Source organism: Phaethon aethereus, assembly GCF_964289735.1.
Source record: "Phaethon aethereus genome assembly, chromosome: 1".
Lineage (NCBI taxonomy): Eukaryota > Metazoa > Chordata > Aves > Phaethontiformes > Phaethontidae > Phaethon > Phaethon aethereus.
The window spans coordinates 176,078,081-176,098,494 of NC_138575.1; positions in this window are offsets into that span (position 1 = coordinate 176,078,081).

Genomic DNA, 20,414 nt, shown 5'->3' on the forward strand with positions numbered 1-20,414 from the left:
ATGCAGAAATACCAGTACTCGTCGTGATACAACACAGTAGGTCCGTTTTAATTGAGCAGCTGGGAGATACAAATACACAGTGTCCCATTCTTTCAGAAAGAGGGAGATTTGCACTTTTAAGTGTGAGTAAAGGATAGGTAATATCCACCATGCCCGTTACAGCTTACAAGGGAAACTATGCCACAAAGTGTCAGATTTCATATGATTTCAAAAGGACTGAATGGACTTGTCAGGAAATCTCAGTAGCCAGCATTATAGGAAAACGTAAAGAGCAAGCAGCTTTGATACAGAACTTTTTAAATTTTAAATTGTCATTATTTTTTGAGCACCTGTTTTATTCAGCACTGTAAAATTGGCTCATTGCAACAGCAGTTTTTACTTGGGGACGAAGATGCAGTATTCCTTATTCTCTATCATGCTTACACAATTAATTAAATAGATTTAGACTGACTTGTATATATGATTATTTGCTGGAGTAATGTATAACAAAATTAACAGTGTTGAAAATTACATCAGTGATGTTATGTTTGGGGTAACTCACAGTGCAGAGCATGGACAAATAGCTGGACAACCTTTCTTCCCTTTAATAATGGGAGTAACAGTGATCATAAGTCTCATTTTCCATTAGCCACATTGAAAATGTATTCTAGTTGCCATTTATAATTTTATCTTATGATAATAAATGCTGTTTAATGGAAAAAATCTCTTTCTCCTTTATTGAAGGTGGGTACCTCAAAATCGGAGTAAGTTTCACTGTTGATATCCTGCTTATTTTTTAGTTTGAACTTAGTTTTGGAAAGGTCAGTGTGTGAAACTGCATCTTCCACAGCAGACAAGTCTTCAGGTTGCTCAGTAAAACCACCCTACTCTCACATGCTCATCCATACACTCGTGCATATAAACCCCAGCACTTCCACATGCCTCCACCCATGTGCAGGTAATAAACAAATTTATTAAAAAAAAAAAAAATCAGAGAAAGAAGAATTGGAAATAACACTGTAAAAGAAAATACTACCTTCTTAACAAGCCAGCTCATGTTATTGTATTATGCCTTTGCCTGTGATTTATAACTGGAGAGTGCACAAAGAAGTTTAAAGATCGTTATAATTTCACAGTTCCACAGTAGCATAACAGTTCCTGTGTAATGTATGCTTATGAAGTCATGCCCGTTGGTACCTGGAAAAGGCTTAAATTCTGATCAATTTCCACAGTAAATCAGGTTTTAGTACAAAAATGTAACTATAAGGATACTGCATCTTTAGAAATCAAAGTACCTTGAAAGTATTTTACTATTCTGGTAACAGTTTAAATATTCTGTAATATATGTGATAGTGGAGGAGTATTTTCAAACTCACAATTTTACATGGGGTGTAAATAGGTTAAATGAAGCACATTTTTAAATATCCTTCGGTTTTCATCATGAAAACTGCTAAGATAATGCCTTGCAAAGCTTAAACACAAAACATAAGAAGTAAATTGTTCTGTTTTGTCAGAGCATGTTTTCTCTGCAAAATGGAGTGGCCACTTTACTGTTTCGCAGATCCTGTGTGATATAGCAAAGTCATACCGAGTCCTTCAATGTCAGATAAGTCAACACTCAGAATGTCTTTGACTGAATAAAGGAAAAAAACACTTAATCAAAATTAAAACCATCCAAAAGGTTTTGGGTTTTTTGTGGTGGTTTGTTTTTTTTTTTTCCTTCTCGCATTTTACAGTGAGCCGCTCTTTGCTGATTCAAGGAGAGTTTAGTCTTCTAGGTGCAGTAGCATGTCCGCAAAATCAATTGTAGCAGGACAGTTGTGACATTTAAAATGCACATACACTTCAGCAAGGTAGCCTAAAATCTATTTTAAAAGATGAAACAGAAACTGAAAGTGCCTGTAATTAGAACTGATGGGATGTTCCTATACTTTTACACAGCAATAACTTACGGGATTCTGTTAATAATAAGGTGAAAATGAAATTTTACTCCAAGAACAATAATGCAGCACAGAAACAAACACAAAGTGCCATTTATATTTTCACATGCTGAGATACTGTGTTAGAGGTTTTAGTTATTTTCTTAGATAACATCTGTCATATACTTGGAAGAAGAAAATGCATCTTAGTTTACAAATGACTCATATCCCTATCGATTCTCAGTAGGTGTGAATGGAGGTCATTCATTGTCAAGCAGTGTTTTAGGGGATTTCTTCCTAATTTACGTCTCGTGTGCCCATGTATCCAGGGTATTCTCTAGAGAAATAATCCAAAAAACAGCAATAAGCCCAATGGAGCTTTTTTAGGGTATATGGTAGAATGGGGATTCTCTTGAAAAATCCTCTGCATCGAACTCTGGAAACACAGGGTTCACTTTGTGTCTCCTTGCTATTCATCATGTAATGCTCATGATATCTAATATAATCTTAGAACTGGTTGACTTCAGGAGTGGACAAAATATATCACTTTCTTTTGGGGACAAATGAGTGAAAAAGTGGGGACTGTCAGTCTAGAAATTGTTTGAATAGCAAACAAGAAGTCGATATTCCTAAAACGGAGTAAGGAGATTTTTATATTGAGTGGCCTAAACATTTGCATCAATAGACTAATTGATCTTACAAGAAAATGGCCAGCTGTGACTCTTCCACTCTTCTCAATTCTTATTTTTTTTTAATCGGTAGGTTTCTGTAAAAAAAAAACCAAAACTGCTGCTAATGGATTCTTAAAATAGCAGTGTAATGCCATTCCTCATGCTGCTTCTGTTTCTAAAAATTAATTTATTGGAGATCAAAATGTAAGTGGTTGATCTAATACCTTTGCCAAGGAAGATTGCTTTCCATCCTCTAAATTTGTACCTGTCATTTATCCAGGCAGAATTTTGTATTTGAAAAATTCCACATTTTGCCTAGACTTTTGCTGCCATCGGTGGGTGGCTGCTGGAGTGGGAGCATGGGTGTTCGGGTTTTATTCACTGAGGCAGGACTGAGCGTGCACAGAGATGCTCACATACAGAAGAGAGTGCAGGTGCAAAAAAAAGGCACATGGACTCACATGTAAAAACTGGATGTTTATGCACGTTGGTTAATCATGTGACAAGACCACTAGTTCAGTAACAACTGATTTTTAAATGTTAGCCACTGGTGGAAGTAATCCCATCAGAACAGGCACGTACTTACTCTCTCATCCTGAGCTTAATCTCCAGATATGAAGCAGATGAAAGAACACAGTTCATGCTGGGGATTTTAGGAGGGCACCAGGGAATGTCTCATCACAAGGACAAAGGAAACATTAGGTTCTTACCTCGTACCTGAGCCATTGTTGGAGGGGAGGGTTTGGTTCTTTGCTCCGGAGCAGCAACACTACACGGAGGCCCCCTTAGAATCTTGCAGTGTTGGGAGGTTTGGCTGAGTCCAGCCTTATGTGTGTTAGTTCTTGCGGAGGAAAGGGCACCTTGTCTTCACCATCCCAAAATGAGCCAGGCTTTTTTTCCTTCGTTCTGAAAAACACGGAGTTGTTTTTTTCTCCATTTTACTGATTTGCCAGCATACTTCTGTAGCAGCTTGTGCTTACTGACTTTAAAATTATGAAATAAACTGAGTTGCCCTTGTAGTAATTTTTAGATTATTCAGTACAGTCCTCCAGAGAAGCAGAACTAGGCATGTGAATTTTAGCTATTACAGGAATAAGAGTAGAAAAAAATATTTGAGGTCCTGTTGTCCGTATGTGTGACCTGCACCATCTTCCCCAGTTCAGTCTCAAAAGTTTCAGTGTGCCAAGATGCTGTCAGTTATAAAAGAAGAGGTGAATGGTGGTTCACACACTGACTTGCTAAACCTTGCTCCATGCTGTGATCTCTGCATTTAAAAAACAATAGTTCAGCGTCTGGTAGGGGACCACAGGTGATGGCTTTGATGGATTGTCATAAGCATGAAGCATGAAATACAGAAATAGGTTCAGATACTGCTTTTCTCCCCATCCCTGCCTTTCTAGATGTAAAGAGAAACTGTCTTGGAAAGAGTTTGAGCCATTATCTTCACGGCTGAGCTAATCTTTCTTACAAATTCAGAGCTCATGTTGTCATTTCTGGTTTCAAACTATTTTTCACTGCTACATTTGTATCTTATTTCTCATTAAAACAAACCACAGTTTATTTCTTTCCTTATTGTCCTATGCATTGCTTCCTTGGTAATGTAAGTTCTCCGAACACCTACATAGTATGCTCTCTTGACCTGCTGCCTGTCCCTAAAAAGTTCTGTCTCCCATTTGCACTTGCAATAGAATATACCCAGAGATAGTAATGAATTACTTAAGTTTCATGCACCATCAGCCTTAAGACCTTCAACCCACACACACATTCATACACTTCAAGTGAAAGAGAGATTTGGACACTGCTATCAACATGTGGGGTCAAAAATACCATTAAATTGGAAAGTTCTTTCAGCTGTGTTTAGGAAGAAACAACAATAATGAAAAATATCATTTTTAGCCAAGTCACTTATGGAAGAAGCAAATTCCCCTATGGCATTAGTTGAATGAAATCCTGAGGATGGGGTTGCATTTGGCCTCAAATCGTTCCCTCTGACCAAGTTGTTATCGTTGTATATACCAATGAGCGTTCATTTGATCCTCCTGTGTAAAAATACAAAAACATCCCTTAGTTTACAAAGTGATTAATTTGGGACTGAAGCTTCACAGCAATGGAATCAGTATGTACGGCACCTCAATCTTTTTCCTACACAAGATGCAAAAGGGAGGGTCATTCTTGGTAACCCCATGGAGATAATAGTGTCAATAGAGGTCCTACACTTAAAAGGAAAAAAAAAAATCAGTGCTAGCAAGCAAACATATTAGTTTCTTAAGTTTTTCTTTTGCATTATTTTCAAAAGCTTTTAAATACAAAAATTTCTTTTCTTCAAAAATAAAAGTAAACATCTGAAGATCTAATTTCCCAATAGTTTCCTCTGCATTTATATACTATGTAGTGTTTAGGCAACACCTATGTTATAAGTTTATTAATATTATGTAAGTGTTGTTCTTGTATTTATGTATAGTGTATGTATTGTAAATATACGCAGAGCTTTTTTTCCTCTTACTGTAAAATGGTGATTTTTGCCCTATGATAATGTAAAGGGAGTCCCCTAATGAAATTCTGTCAGAGGATGATTACTCCACTCTATTCTCAAAGATTTAAATGAACAAGTGTTATCGTTTCTAATGGTGTCTCAGACATATTTTGTTGGTGCATTGCTTTTCTGTATTCAACTTTCCTATGAATTGAGCTGTGAATTGAAATAGAGTTTAAACCTTTAAATGTATGCATTTGTATAATTATCTGAATGGAGGCATGAAGGTTAAATAAAGCTTTTTGTATGGAACAAAACCCCTAATTATTACTGTGGATGACTCAAACCTTCTGGAATACCCAGTTATTAACTTTTTTAAATTAAACCTTTGTCAAAAAATCTTTTCTACAAACATATAGTGATTTTTTTAATGGAATGTTCACTTAAGAAATGGATTTTACTTGCTTTTCTGATTTTTTAGAAGCCATCATACAGATTAGTCGTTCTTTCTCCTTTCACAGTGTTTGTGCATCTGTGGCAAAGCTGGAACAAATAAAATAGCACTCAGCAGTATAAAGGAAAACATCCTGGGATGATATAAAAATGTTTTGCGTTACTATAGGATCTGAGTTCCCCCAAGTACTTTAAAATGGAGCCGGGTGTCTGTCCCTCTCTGCTTCTTTCCCTCTCCTTTCCCTCTGCGCAGGGAAGCTGGCACAGTTAATGTGCCGCATGCGTGAGGTGCGGCCGAGAGGGGCTTCGTTCTCTGTGTGCCCGTGAAGAAAAGGAGCAGCTACTGAAGGAGGGCAATGGCGCGCCGGAAACATCAGCTCCATGCCCGCTTGAAGAGGGTTGGTATTTGTGGTTGCTCCTAGGGACATTTCGAGGTCCATAGGCTTCTCCCTTGTGTCTGACCATTCCACAAAGAAGCTTCCTTTGTGTTTGAGCCAGTCCAGGTCAGCTGTGGATATCAAGTCGGAGGCTTGGAGCTGCACTTTGCTCTTACTGGTCAAATTTCTCCTTAAATGTGAATTTTCCCTTTCCCTTGCGTTTCCATCTGCTTGCTTTTAACCGATACGATCATTTATCTAATAAAAAAACAGTGTTACATGGTTACAGGCAGAGAAACAAGTAAACAAAGTGATATGGCTTGGAGACCTCTGAGCCTTATCAAGAGATGTGTCTAAACCAAAGCTGTGCTAGAACAGATCTTGAATCTCTTGAACCGCTCATGAATTTAAAAATCAGATAGTCCTACTGGCCTTTCCAAAGTACTTTTGCTTTCCACACAATAAGTTGTTTGTTCTTCCTCAGTGTCCCGCGTGTGTTTAATACCGTTTTTTCTCCCAACAGTACCATAAGTATAAAACACATCACTGCCTGTTTAGTCTGACTTCTCCAGCAAACGCCCACAACATCCACTGCCCTGACCCATGTTCTGTTCCTGAAAAGTTATTCCACTTGCACAAACAACAGCTCAATTGTCACCTAATCCCTCCCCCCTCCCCTTTTTTCCCCTTTGTTATTGAACGATCTGTTTGGAGTGGAAAGTTGGTGCGTGGTGTTTCGTACACCCTGCGGGGCACGTCTGCCCCTCTCCGAGCGTGATGAGGAGCGGCCGCTGGTAACCACCTTCAACTTTGCACGTTGAGTTGCTGGATCAGATAAGCACGGTCCCCCCTCTACGTGCAGAAAACAATCATCTCATCAGCATAGTCCTTGAAGCTGGAGCTCTGGAGGTGCAGACTTTCACCCATGCGTTTACGATGCTATTCCTCCTCGCCAGCCTGCAATAGGGAAGCACACCCATACGGGAGATTTGGCTGAAAGACCTGCTCTCTGTACCCCGGCCTGCTGCACTGTGACCCGGTTTTGCTTGGGAGTTGAAAAGGCAAGGCTAAGGGAGCCAAATTTTGGTGGTCGATGAGTATTTGTCCTTTCCAAAGAGGAGGCAGCCCTGTGGGGCAGCCTGCTTCTGGATGTAATCGGCATCTTCAGCAATGCCTGTGGTGCACACTGTGGAAACGTGTCCCTTACCAACTCTCCCATCCTTGAAAATTAGAAAGTTGTACCCTTTTAAGAGACAAAGAGGCAAAGGCAATGGTCTGAAACTGGAGTGACTTAGTAGTTGAGCAAGAAATGTCAGAATCACAGAATGGTTGAGGTTGGAGGGGACCTCTGGAGGTCATGTAGTCCAACCCGCCTGCTCAAGCAGGGTCACCTAGGGCCAGTTGCCCAGGACCATGTCCAGATGGCTTTTGAATATCTCCAAGGATGGAGACCCCACAGCCTCCCTGAGCAACCTGTGCCAGGGTTTGGTCACCCTCAAAGTGAAAAATGTTTTCTGAGGTTCAGAGCAGTTTCAGATCCCTACTGTCTTGCTTCAGCCATTAGGCAGAACGGCCTCCCTGCTTCGGGTCTCAACCCAGTCCGTGAGTGGCCACATTTTTTTACCCATGTGTATTTTCCCCGAGAGGCCTCTAATAGCAGCAGTAGCCACTGCCCTTCCTGCTGAAACTTACTCACAAAGGCATTTACTGCCTCACGTATTTGTCTTACCAAAAATACACAGCTCATAATAACTAGGACTTGCCACTTACGGAGGAGTGAATAACCAGATTTAGCCAGTAAGCTCAAACACGTCAATTCATTTTATCCTTCATGTTTTTGTTTATATCTTTGCACAACCTTGCTCACAGGTGTACTGTGCCCTTTCCTGGTTGTCTTTCTCATTTGCTGGGGATATTGATCTATAAAATCTCCTTGTAATATATTTCAAATAAATTCTTTTTTTTTTTTCTCTACGCCTGTATTTTTGGGCCCGTACAGAATATTAACAAACAGAAACTAACAATAAAATCCAGAAACGACTACAAAAGCAAACAGTGAAACCAAGACTCTTGCAAAGCTCTATAAATCTCTGCTGAGCTCGGGTTGCTGTTTAATCTTTATATACAGGTACGTCTCAAGGTTATCTGCTCCTGAGGGGTTCACTGGAGGCTTTTGTGATTTGTCATCCGCTCGGCTCCTTATCAGTCGAAGGCATTTCCCCTTGTAACATTTGTTATGGGCTCCACTCTGTGTTTCTTATTAATGTGATGCCGTGAAGAGGCTCTGGTATGCAGTCTGTAAGGAGTTATTCAATTTCCCTCTCTTGTGATCAACGGGATCGTAAATGTGACACATGTGGCGTAGCGTACGCGGCACCGCTGATGGCTGAACGCCGTCGCTGGGTGCTGAATGAAAACAAGGAAGCCTGCAGCTCTGGAAAGGGGATTTCTGTCTCCGTCCAGCAGTCTCTGGCTGGAAAAGAAGTATAGTTAAATACACTCACACTGAAACTTAATGTATATATAACGAAACTACTACAAATGGCATAAATAAAATAGCCGTTGTAGCACCTTAGCTGACACTCTGGGTCCAATTTTCATGCGGAAAGATCTCAACCCTTTCCACCTGGTGGAGCGTGGCCACCCTGCCCTGCCATTCCATTTCAGCAAAGGTGAACCCGGCCCTGGCTGATGCAACCACGCCTCGCCACGTCCGAGGGACCGGCGGACTGGGGAGAGGAGCACACCAAAATTGCTTCATCGCTGGGATGGCACGGAGCCCATCTGCGTGCGGCCGAGGCTGGGACAACAGGGCGGATTTCCTGGGAAACAGCTTCCTCTCCTGCCTCGGCAGCCCGGCGGAACCGTGTCGGAGCCGCCAAAAAGGAGGGCTGGCTGCTGCGGGAAGCGGGGTGCAACTGTTCCCCAGCTATCGCTTTGTCCAGCAGATAATTCCTCGTTTGTTCTTAAATACTGGCTACATCTGCTTTGATGTCAGAGGTCTGACTGGTAGCACGTATAGGCGTGCAAGTACATATATTGGTATGTACATATATACACACGCACACAGGCGTGCATGCACTGTATGTATGTATGCATGTATGTACTGACTAGCTCCTTCTAAAGGTAGCTGGGGCACCTCTACAAATTCATGCCTGTGGGCACCAGCAGCATTGCTGGGAGTATCTTAGGAGCCAGGCACCCACATAGCTACACAAAAGCTGCGTAGCACTTCTGAAGACCTTTGTTTTACGATATTAGTACCAAAAGGCCACGAGGAGGAAGCTCCTTGGTTGGGAGCCTGGCAGCTTTGCCTCCTCCGGCAAGAGGAGGTCTAGTATGTCCCTGCTGCCAAGGAGGGTCACCACGTGGGGAAGGAGCTTCATGGCACTCAAAAACCTGGGATTAGCTGAAATGAAGATGATCTCTGTACACACAAACTGGTAACATGGCTGTTTCAGACGGATGGTGAAGCATGCAACCCGTTTCTGAGGCGTTCTGTAAAAAATTAGAAAGGGCTCGTAGAGGGTTTCTGCAGAGCTTTTCGGTTCTGATTATTCAGTTATTTACAAACGAACATTTATACCATCTGGGGCTTTTCAGTGTAACTGAGAGTAAACTCTGAGCTTCCCAGGACTCTCCGAATGTGCCAAGAAGGGAAGACTGCAAAGGCTTTTAGAGCAAATAAAACAAAGGCAGAAAAGCGGCTGGCTGTGACGAGGCGGGGGGAGGAGAACACGGGGACGGGGTCCTTTTCCTTCCTCAGCCTTGCTTTGTTTCCCATTTTGTTTGACATTTGTTATCAAAGCCTCAGCACCTTTGCTTTAGTTATAATAACTTTGCTGTAGTTATTACATGAGCCTCCGCAGATGTACACACAACCCAAGTTTCTAGCCTCCGGCACTGACCACTCCCCAGACAAGATGCTTGTTCCTGTACCACGGTACGTGTGATTCTGCAAGTTTCATTTATCACAAAGCAGCAGTACAGACACAAGAAAAGTACAGCGGGAGCCAGGGGCTCAAGATGAGGTTTGGCACACAGTACATCAACAGCAGAAAAGGCTTATTCCTTGAGCTTTCATCACTAACAACATCTGGGAAGATGAATGTAACTCAGTCATGGTTACTGCAAATTAAAATAAATGAATAACCTGCCAAGTGTGGGACAGAAGTGCTACATTCATGTTTTTTTGTGGCCGCTAATGTGGCCCTTTGGGACTGTCAGCTTTAGTTTGATTCACATTGATGGCCGGGTACCCATAAACTTTAAGGAGGTTTCAGGGCTCAAAATATTTTCCTTGACTATCCTAGCAGGAAGGTTGTTGGTAGGAAGTAGGGATGTCATTGCCAGCAATGTTGAGCTTGAATTCAGCTCAGAGCAGCAGAGACCAAAAGTTAAGTCACCGGCCCTAACGCACGGTGGTGATGATACCCAGTAGATAGACACAGTAGAGGTGACACCTTGCTGTAGGAGGCAGGAAGGGCTGAATAAATATATTAAACCTTTTTTTTTTTTCCCTTTGTTATTTCTTTTCTATTTTGGGGCTGCTGCTGGTAGATTGAAAGACTGTCTCTGCAGCTCAGTGCAGCAGGGCTGGGGTGCAGCCCCTGGTCCCGAAGGCATGGGGTGAATGTCCACACCATTTGGTGCCAGCCCCGTTAATAGGCTGGCCATGTCCGCGCTGCATAACACATGGAGCCCTTTTGGGCCCCGTGTGGGAGTGTCCCCGTGTGATACAGATTATTTTCCGCGTGTTTTCTTGCATTCAGAGGGTCTGGGACAGAGGCTGGGCTCTGCTGCGCTCCACTGCCGGCCCGGGTTTATAGCTGCAAGAGCAGGAAGGCAGTGGACGCTCCAAGGTGAGGCAGCAGGGCACGGAGCCTGTGGGGATGGCGTGGGAGGGCGGTGGAGGCGGCCGGGCTCCCTGCGCTGCCGGTGCCCGCTCCGCTGCGCAACGGTGCCGGGCGGAAAGGCTGCCTGCAGCCCAGGATGGCCCTTCTCCTGCGGGAGCAATGGCTTCGGGGTCCCCCGGGCACTCCCACCGGAGAGAGCAGCGGGTTTACCACCCGGTTCACTGCTGAAGGACTGGTCATTCCACCCGTTTAGCAGAAACGATGAGTGTGAGTGGCCGGAGGCGGCACAGACAGAAACCGTGACGTTGTGGTGAGCTCTCAATTGTGGCGATTGTGGTGAATCTCCTCTAAAATGTGAATCGCTGATTCCTCATCCTAGACATCCCCAGGGAGTCTCCTGTCACTCATAACAGAAGTCCTCGTCCCAAATCTGCCTCAGAATCTGATGTTTGTCTTCCGGAGAGAATCTGATGTTTGTCTTCCGGAGTCAATTTATGTAAAGTAGCAGATTTGGAGTCATTTGGCTCACTTCATGCCGAAGCCAAGAGCCATCAAACACATCTTGTTCCCTGTGCATAATGTCTAACACGTGTCTTACCTTAGGAGTACACATACTATGCTGACTGCAGTGGCATCTTCGTGGGACACTGTAAGCATAATTGAAGTTCACAAAGGACCTGGATGTGAAGTATTTAATAACTCTCATGTAATATATTTAGTTATACTGATAATAATATAGTAGTTAGAGTCTAAGCCGGTGCTTTTATATGTGGGAGGAGCACAGGATGCAGAACTTGGGGTTTCTCAGCATCGTTTTGCAAGCGGCTGCATTACTCACAACCACAAAAAGCACCACCAGATAATACAAGTCACCGGTTCCTGCCTAGGGAGGCAAGCTTCACACCGCACTCATTAGCCCAAGCAGACAGGTTTTCTGCCTTTGTGGAGGCCCAGTGTGATAGAGATTCAGCTGGGTCTATTTTAGGTTGTTGTCTTTGATTCCTACCTAGCAGAGGATGGTGGGGCTGGGGAGGGGGAAAGAAAGAGGTAATGGCAGTATGAAGTGGTGGAAAGGCCCCTGTAGCATGAACCAAGGACTAAGGCAGGAGTGGGATGTGAAGTCAGGAAAAGGGATGAAAGGACACAGGGCAATATCCCTAACCCGGGGGCTGAGATGAGGGTGAAGTATGATTTTATATATATATATATATATGTATATATAAAAAATATATATATAAAATATATATAGGGGTCAGGGTTATGGGGAAAGGGGATGGTGGCAGCACTAAGATTTGGCAATAATTAGGCTGTGAAACACTGAATCAGATGGTGCCAAACATAAACATCTATACCTTCATTATACCTTTATCTGTACATCCCACTTAAATATTTTTAGAAATGCCTTTGCAAGCTTTGTAAGAATTATTGATGCTGGTGTATTTCTCCTCTTTTAAAATATGGTTCCTTAACCCCAAGATTCAAAATAACAAATACAGAAAGATACATTTTGAAAACTTGTACAATCTTATCTGAAGTGTTAATTGTACCAGATTTATCTCCAACTTTATTTATTAGAGAAAGACCAAGCATATTGTATCCCATGTGAAAATCTAGGTCTTCCCATTCTTTTGTACTATAAAAACAGCATTTCTAATCCTAGTGGGCAAGACCATGAGCCATGGGCTTAAATGTTCAAATCAACATCAAGGGAAGCAAATACTGTGAGCGTGACATTTATTTCTTTATCACAGGAGTTTTAAGTTTATTAAGAGATTGGAAGTTGAGCTAACTCTTGAAAAACCTGTATGAAATGACTTTAGGCCCACAAGGAATGTTTTCTTATTTGAAATTACATTCTAGTCCAGTTTTAACTCAAACCATGAGTTTTAGACATTTTTGGTGAGCTTTAAGGAAGCCGCCTCTGCGTCTGCCTGGAGGTACCCAGCTTTTCTTGTTTTCACTGCTAACAGAAAACGGTGAAAGTTGACAAGAGTGTGTGTTCACTAAGAAGCTGCCAGGGTTTCATAGGGTCCAAATAATTGATACCCATTAGGGATCTGAAAACCTTCATGAGCTCATTAAGTACGTATTGAAATGTCTTGGATGAGTAAGTGGAGCTCAGTGAACCAACACCTTTTCAGAAAAAACTCGCTTGTAGTGAAAAATGGTTGACCAACACTCATCTTAATGTGAATGAGTAGATTATACAGCCCAAGACTGGCAAACAAACAGGAATTAGATTCAGCCTAATTGTACAAGTTTCTGTTCCTCTCCTGGGCACCCTGTCTGCATAAGGAGCAAAGATGCCACAGATTGAACCTGCAAGACTCAGAAGTGTATGTATCATGTTTTTATTCTGTGTTTCCTTGCAGAGGTACAGTTTCATATTTTAAATGTGCAACAACAACAAAGCTTGCAGCAAAAAGAAAAGGGGTGGCCCCAGTGCTTGACTGTAGCATGAGCTTGAACTCTGGTGGACTTACCATGTATGCTTAACCACAACACCAGTGACATGTCAGCAGTTTATGGACTGGAAAACAAAGCCATTAAGTTCTTTTGGCATTGTGTTTCTCACAACAAAAGAAGGTCTGAAGAAAGGGAGTTACAAAAATGTGTTTTACACTGGAGGCCCATTAACTCTATGGTCGGAGAAACTGCTTTGCAGGCTCCACCTGCAGTATTGTGTGCGAGGGATTTATTTTATGCTCTGTTCATCACAACAAACAGACCTCCCGAGTAGCAATGTGTGTTCTTATATAAAAGATAATTTGGGGGCTCTGAAGACTTGAAACTCAAATTTGGTCATAATTATTAGAAGGTCACCTAGGAATTCTGGAGCAGTTTGTTTATCCTGATTCCAGCCTGCTAGGTCCAAGAAAATATATTTAATTCAATCCAGGTGACTCCCCATTAAATATAATCTTGTCTTAATTGGTGCCACCTTGACCTCTACTTGTGAAGTCTGTTTTGTGGTCTACAAGTCTAGCTTTAAGAGCTCAAACACACATTTTTCCATCTGATTCCCCATGATTTCATTATGACAACAACACACTCCATACCAGGCACTCCATGTGCGTATGAAATGCAGTGAAGGTTTAGTAATGAAACCACGTCCAAGTGGGATGGTGCTTGATTCCTCAGGCTGCCAGCCATGATGGTCTCTGTTATTTGCATCCAGTTTAGTTATCACAACCTTTAAGATGTCCAAGATCAAGAGATCAGTGAGTAATTCAGAGGCACTGCCCTCTGGGGCCGCCAGATTCTGGTTGCTTCTACAGCCTGTGGAGAGTAATGCCAACGTTAATTAGCCTGGCTAGTATGACGAGTGCATATGGTGTAACTACTACACCCCATTGAAAAGTCCAGGTCTGGTGGATAGCAGGACCTGAGCTGACCTGAAAGCCATTCACTCTCCCCAACAGAGGTCACAATGTCCAATTTATGTGGCCACACGGTCTGCATGCACCCCGTGAGTTTCAGTTTATGTCTCCACCAGTGTTCTTTCCTCCCTCAGGTAACACTCTTAGGCTGGAAGCCCTATAGCAGGCTTCAATTTGCCCTAGTGGGGCTACTATTTCCGCAAGACCTCAGTCTCTGTTAATGATTTGACACTTTAGCACTGCTCTGATGAGGGGAGTAACAGGAAGGTTGAGGTGCTCCTACCAAGTGGTGGACTGAAGAGCATGAAGAACCACAGATCAAAGCAGTGTATCAGATGCCCTCTTCTTGGCATCAGGGCTTTTAATCTGATCTGGCATTTCAAGTTGATGAAAAGATTGCACTAAATTTCCATTCCTGACGGTGGTAGAGAAACAGAAGCTCCTTTATTTCACTAAAAGCCACAGTTTCCATTCTGGGAAGGAATACAGGAGTTAAGTAGCCAGTATCACGGGCGATAGCCAAGAGGGAGCTTGTCATATTTGATCAATTGCTGGTGGTAGGAGATTTTCTGTGAAGTGCGGTTAAAAAAAAAAAAAAAGGACTCAACCACTGACATAAATTAATACACTAATGATATTAAACCTTGGCTCCAATGCTGGCTGCTGCTTCAGAGGGCTTGAAAAACTGAAGTTCTGAATTATGTACCAAACCCAGGCCACCGATTCATCTGGCAACGTTTACAAATGTCATATCAATGCTTTGCCAGCAAAGAACAAAGTAGAAACACTGACAGGTCCCAGCAAGCTTGGAATAGATAGAAATTGGATAGAAATTCATGCGGAGTGCTTAAAACAGGTACAATCTGGATTGAGCTGTAGGTCGTCATCTCAGGTACTTTACACAAGCAGAAGGCTTGAAAGCTTTCAGGTAAATTAGATGAAAATCGGTACTATTAAAACTGCACCATATGGCATAAGGAAGCCAAGCACTGCTTGATACAATGCACAAACATATTCATTGTCAAGATACTATAAAGTGTATTTTATACGCGGCGTTTGAATAGCATCTACATTTTGCACAGCAGAAGACAGATATTTTGGCTTTCATTCAAAGCCACATCTTCTGGAGTCACGTGGCATTGTGAGTCGCAGCGCCCATTTGAGCTGGGGGCAGGAAATGGTCATTCTCAGGGACGCAGAGGAAATTTAAAAGAGGAAATTGTCCAAGAACAGGGAAGACAAAGAGAAGGAGCAGATTTCTACAGTTTTACTGTTTTTAAGCCAAAGTTTGAACCCTAACATGAAGCTTTTTATAATGGTATTGGTAATGCTACCCGAAGGCTTGGACTAACCTGTGTAATTAGTATCCTAATGTACTTTATTACAGAAAACGTTTTCATATTGCTGACCAAGAGCCACATGTAGTCCTGAAGCAAAATCTGGGATCTTCTGCTTCCCGGTGGTGGTGTGGGATTCAGCATGTGCCACCTTAAGGCACCTGAGTCAGATCTTATTAGAGGAAAGGAAGAACTGAGCATCAAGAGGTGGGTGGGGAGAAATGCGAGACCTGTTAAATCTACCTAAAAAAAGATTAAGAGAGGTTGCAAGGTTCTGGAGCAAAGGTCTCCTGAGAAATGGTGGTGCAGGGAGGCAGCACAAGGGGACCCTGTTTTTTAGGGTATGTTTAAAGGAATCTGCTTAGAGGCCAACCACTGTTTTATTAATGTGTGCTGTGAATTAAATTTTTTTTTTGAAAGCTTAGGCAGGATGATGGGTAGAGTGAAGGGGTGGATCAGTATTCTCGTACAATATTGACATGTTGGCAACATCATGTTGACAAGATGTGGCCAAACCTCCTCTGTGGCCTGCAGATTGTTCCAGGCTGGTATTTTGGTTTATTACACAAACAGATACCCAGAAACTCATCTGTGCCAATGAATCTCACTGCAAACCAGGCTTCAGTCCCACCGTGACTCTCTCTGTTGGTTTAGGAGTAGGTCACCATTTCACATGGGAGTGCCCCCAAAGTTTGCCCCCAAAGCCCATGTGGGCATGCTGACCTGACTGGGTTGCAGTTATGGAGTGTGGCAGCAGAACTAAATGAGGATCTGGGGCCAGAGGAGGCCAGGCGTGACTCCTCACTGGAGAAGGGGTTAGGAAGGAAGCTCATACATGCGACTAGTTCAACAGGGTCCTTTTTTGTGCTTGGTCCAATCCAGCCACATGCATATGCCATGGTGACCCCCAAGCTACTCCAGAACTGCTTTAGCTAAGCTGAAATAATTAACAAACTGTTGCCAGATCCCTCAAATACATATTTTTTTCTTTTTATGTTCAACCGACCGTGTTTTTCAAAGCATGTTATGAGCACAGAAAAGCATCGTTCATTATGTAGGTGTATTGTTCCCCATTTAACAGATGTGTTTCCAAAGGAGTTGAAATTCACCTGGCTGGTGTTTTCTTTCACAGTAGCTTTGGCTTCCATGGTACTATGCCAAGACAGACATCTTTATTTGTGCCCTTAACTATCAGTGGTGTCAGCAAATTACTGGCAACAGCACATATTAGTGTCTTCATCAGAGTGAGGATTTATGATGTCACCACTAAATCCATCAGGGACATTACATCCTTATAATTCATAGCTGACTCTTGAAGACATGAAAGGAATGGTGATGTGCCAGCTAACAAAGAATAATTGTGTTACTTACCTCAGCCATGATAATTTGCTTAAATAATAAAACTATGCTGGTGCAACAAGGAAAAATTAATGCACTGATAAACACAAAGGAGAAACACAGGGAAGTACTGAGCAGCATATTAAATACCCATCTTTTTGGCAGCACCATTTTCAATTTCTGGTATTTTAAGCTGATGGAAGCTTTGATCAATAGTTACACTTCACTCAGTCAAGAGGAACATGGCAGCATTATTTAAATTTCATTTTATAGCCAAAAAGATGGCAGTACAAGCAAAGATTTTTCCTGTATGGCAGGAAAAAATTGTATGGGCAGCAAGCTGCAATCATTCCATATTTTTAATGCAAAATTGAATGACTATGCCTGAGAAAGGATATTAAGTGGGTATTCCAGAAGCCTAATTTCATCTGGGATGGAAGCTGAGATCACTGATGAAAGGAATTGCTAAAAACAGGCCCCCAGTGTATGTTTCTGGATTCTTCATTGCTCATGTCAGACTCACCTTTTCTTTGAATTTTTTCTCCATGAGAAAAGATTCACAAATACAGGAATAGTAGAACTAATCAGAAGGTGGGATTTCTTTTCCCATGAAAATATTTTTATCATTATTATTATCACTATCATTGCTTTTATAAGGACCATTGCAAAAGCAGAGTTTTGTTTCCAAACCGCAAAAAACTTTGTCTGGAAAGTACCATTTTCTGTATGGAAAAGGTATCAAGGTTCCTCATAGGAACTGTAACCGGAGTGTTTCTCTGAACTCCATGGAGAATGTTACTTGCCCAGTGCTGTGTCTTTCTTGCTGAACTGCCTCATGGGCCTCCTGGCTATTGTGAATGATGGGAAATGTAGTCCAAGCAACACACTTGGAGAGGAGAACTAGGGCACAAACAGATTTCTGTGAGATACCAACGCAGTCATCTTGAGATATACTGAAGATTTTTGATTTGGAAAATATCCATTATTAAGTCAAAATACCTTTGCATTTTTTGCATTTTAGTGCCAAAATAGTCTTTTCCCCTCTTTCTCTACTCTCCACCCTGAAAATACTCTTAAAAAAACCCTTTTCATTAAGAGTCAGCCCCGATGGAACGCTTTCACTCAATTCAAATGAATGTGTTCTTGGTAAAACAGACTTTGGTAAAGCAAACTGAAAAGGAGAAGCGTATACTGAAGTCATTTGCCATATTAACCCATGCGTAATTTATTAAATGCTAGGAAGGACTCTGTAGTCAAATAGCTTTGCTTTTCAAAACATCACACTTAGAGGGACAGGAGAGGGAGGGAGAAAGGAAGGGGAAGGTTGGTGTAAGAAATCATCTATACAAGCTACAAAGGCTGCCAGACAAAATATTAGTCTTCTGTTAAATTATACGGTGTGATATGGAAACACTTGGGTTCCTCTCAGTTTCTGAAATGCGAGGAAAGAGGAAAATAGTGACAAAGAAACTGAACCTCAAAAGCCAAATTCAGGGATGGTACTCTGCCCTCCATGGTAATTCCCAGTTTACACCAGCTCTCAGTTTGGTCCCCAGTGCCAAGGGACAGTAAGCTCCAGTGATTTCACCACCACTATCCTGCAGCCTATGAATCAGAGGCATTGTACTTCCGCCAGGACAAAGGAACCTGTTGAAAGAGATGTGCTCTGTAACCATGCCAGTCATCAAGAGGGTTACAAATTTTCACCACATCAGTGAGTAAAGTAAAGCAAAGCAAACTGTCAGCATAAGCGTGTAAAGGGGAAAAAATCCAGAGGGAGGCAAACTACTGCAGTGAGGATATTTCTGTGATTATGTGAGACCGGAGAACAGTGCATACCTTGTTATACGACTTATGAAAGCAGTTACAATTTGTGCTCTTTACATTCTGGAAGATGTTTACTGGCATAGATCTTGTCACTAATGGTAAGAAAAGTTGTCTATACTTACTTACTGCACTAAGGTTAAAGTGCAGCCAGCCCAAAGGTTTCGGGTTTCTTATCCAGAACTTGTGAAGTGCAGTTTCTCCAGCGACTTCTATGAGCCAGCCAGAAATATTAGTATAATTACTCTACAATATGTCACAGGTTACCTGGAATACCTGAGTCACTTTGTATTCTACATACCTCTAGTTCCTTTAGTGTTCAGTCTGAATGTTATCATGTTAAGATGGGATTTATTGCTATAAATATTTTTCTTACGACTCTTTCCCAGTGCTTGTTTGACAGTGATAAAAACCAAACTGACATATGTCCATTGTGTAGTAATGCACTCAATCCATGCCTTGTCTCTTGAGTCTTATAATCTGTAGGCTGCATTGCATAAAGGAATGGTTTTTACAGTACTTCTCTCTTTATAAAGCAAACATTTGTGGATTAAGGGTGCACTTCCCTACTGATACACGTTGGCACACCTACTTCTAATTTCCTTTGTATAAGCCAAGAGATAATTCTGCTTGGTAAGAACATGTAAGTGTATTCATGCAGGTGCACTGCATCTCAAGGGTTACCTGAGGCCATCAGAAAGCCAAATCTGCTCTTGACCATCTGGGAGGCCACAAAGTTGCTGCAATGGGAGACTTTCCTTTGGAGCATTTTAGTGCGTTGTGTGTTCAGGCATGTGCAGAACGTTAGTAAGCCGTCGTCATGCCATGAGAAGGTCAGGGTACATATGAGGAGGTCAGGCCAAGCAGACCTGGACAGACTTTTTGCAGGTTGCATATGAGGACCTCAGGTGGACAGGAGGTGGGATTGTGCATTCACAGCTACAGATGCAGCTGTAGCATGCCTTGGCCCAAGAATGCTGAGCACATGTACATATGGCTAACTCGAGGGGTGAAGCAAAATCTATGGCACCTCTATTTAAATAAAAATGACCTGTGGAATCGGAACTAAATACCACCTTGCTCCACCAGCATGAACCTACAGACACAGAACACATTTACTCAAGCAGCTGAAGAAAATACCGTACCAAGGAATCATCTCCATCGCAGGCCAGTGCTTTGGAGTGCTGAGGTATGACAATACTACTCACTTCACCTGCTTTGTCAAAATATACATGTTTATGAAAAACCCTCCCCAAAAATGTGGCTTGTGTCAATCAATCTGTCCTTAAGACAGTAGTGGATTCAAAACTGTCATGTTCCTGGTTTTTGGATTTGATTCAGATGTAGCCAGAAATGCAAGTGAATAATTTCTATATTTGGAAGTAAAATTTCTAAAGGACCATGCATCAACACTGCTGCTTACAGCTTCTTCCCCCTATTTGTGTGCACATTTTTAATCCTAAAACAAGCACAGCCGACACCCTCTCCCACATCTCAAAAGTAACATGTTCATACCTGAAACATACCTCTTTTTTTGTGAGATTTGCAAGAAGGCCCATAATTTATGTATCGCATAAAGTACATTTTTGGTTTTAACAGGTCAGCTTAAGCAACAAATAAGAAAAGGCAGCAACTTCCTCCTAACCCACTGTGAGTAAAGAGGGTGGAGTCCATCTAAAAGGTGGAGGTGCTTTTGAGAGCCTTTCAGCAACCTATTCAGGAATCATCCAGAGGCAAGATCAAACCTGTTGATTTACAGGCCAAACGGTTCATACCTGTGACACATGCTGCAAGTGGGAGATTACTG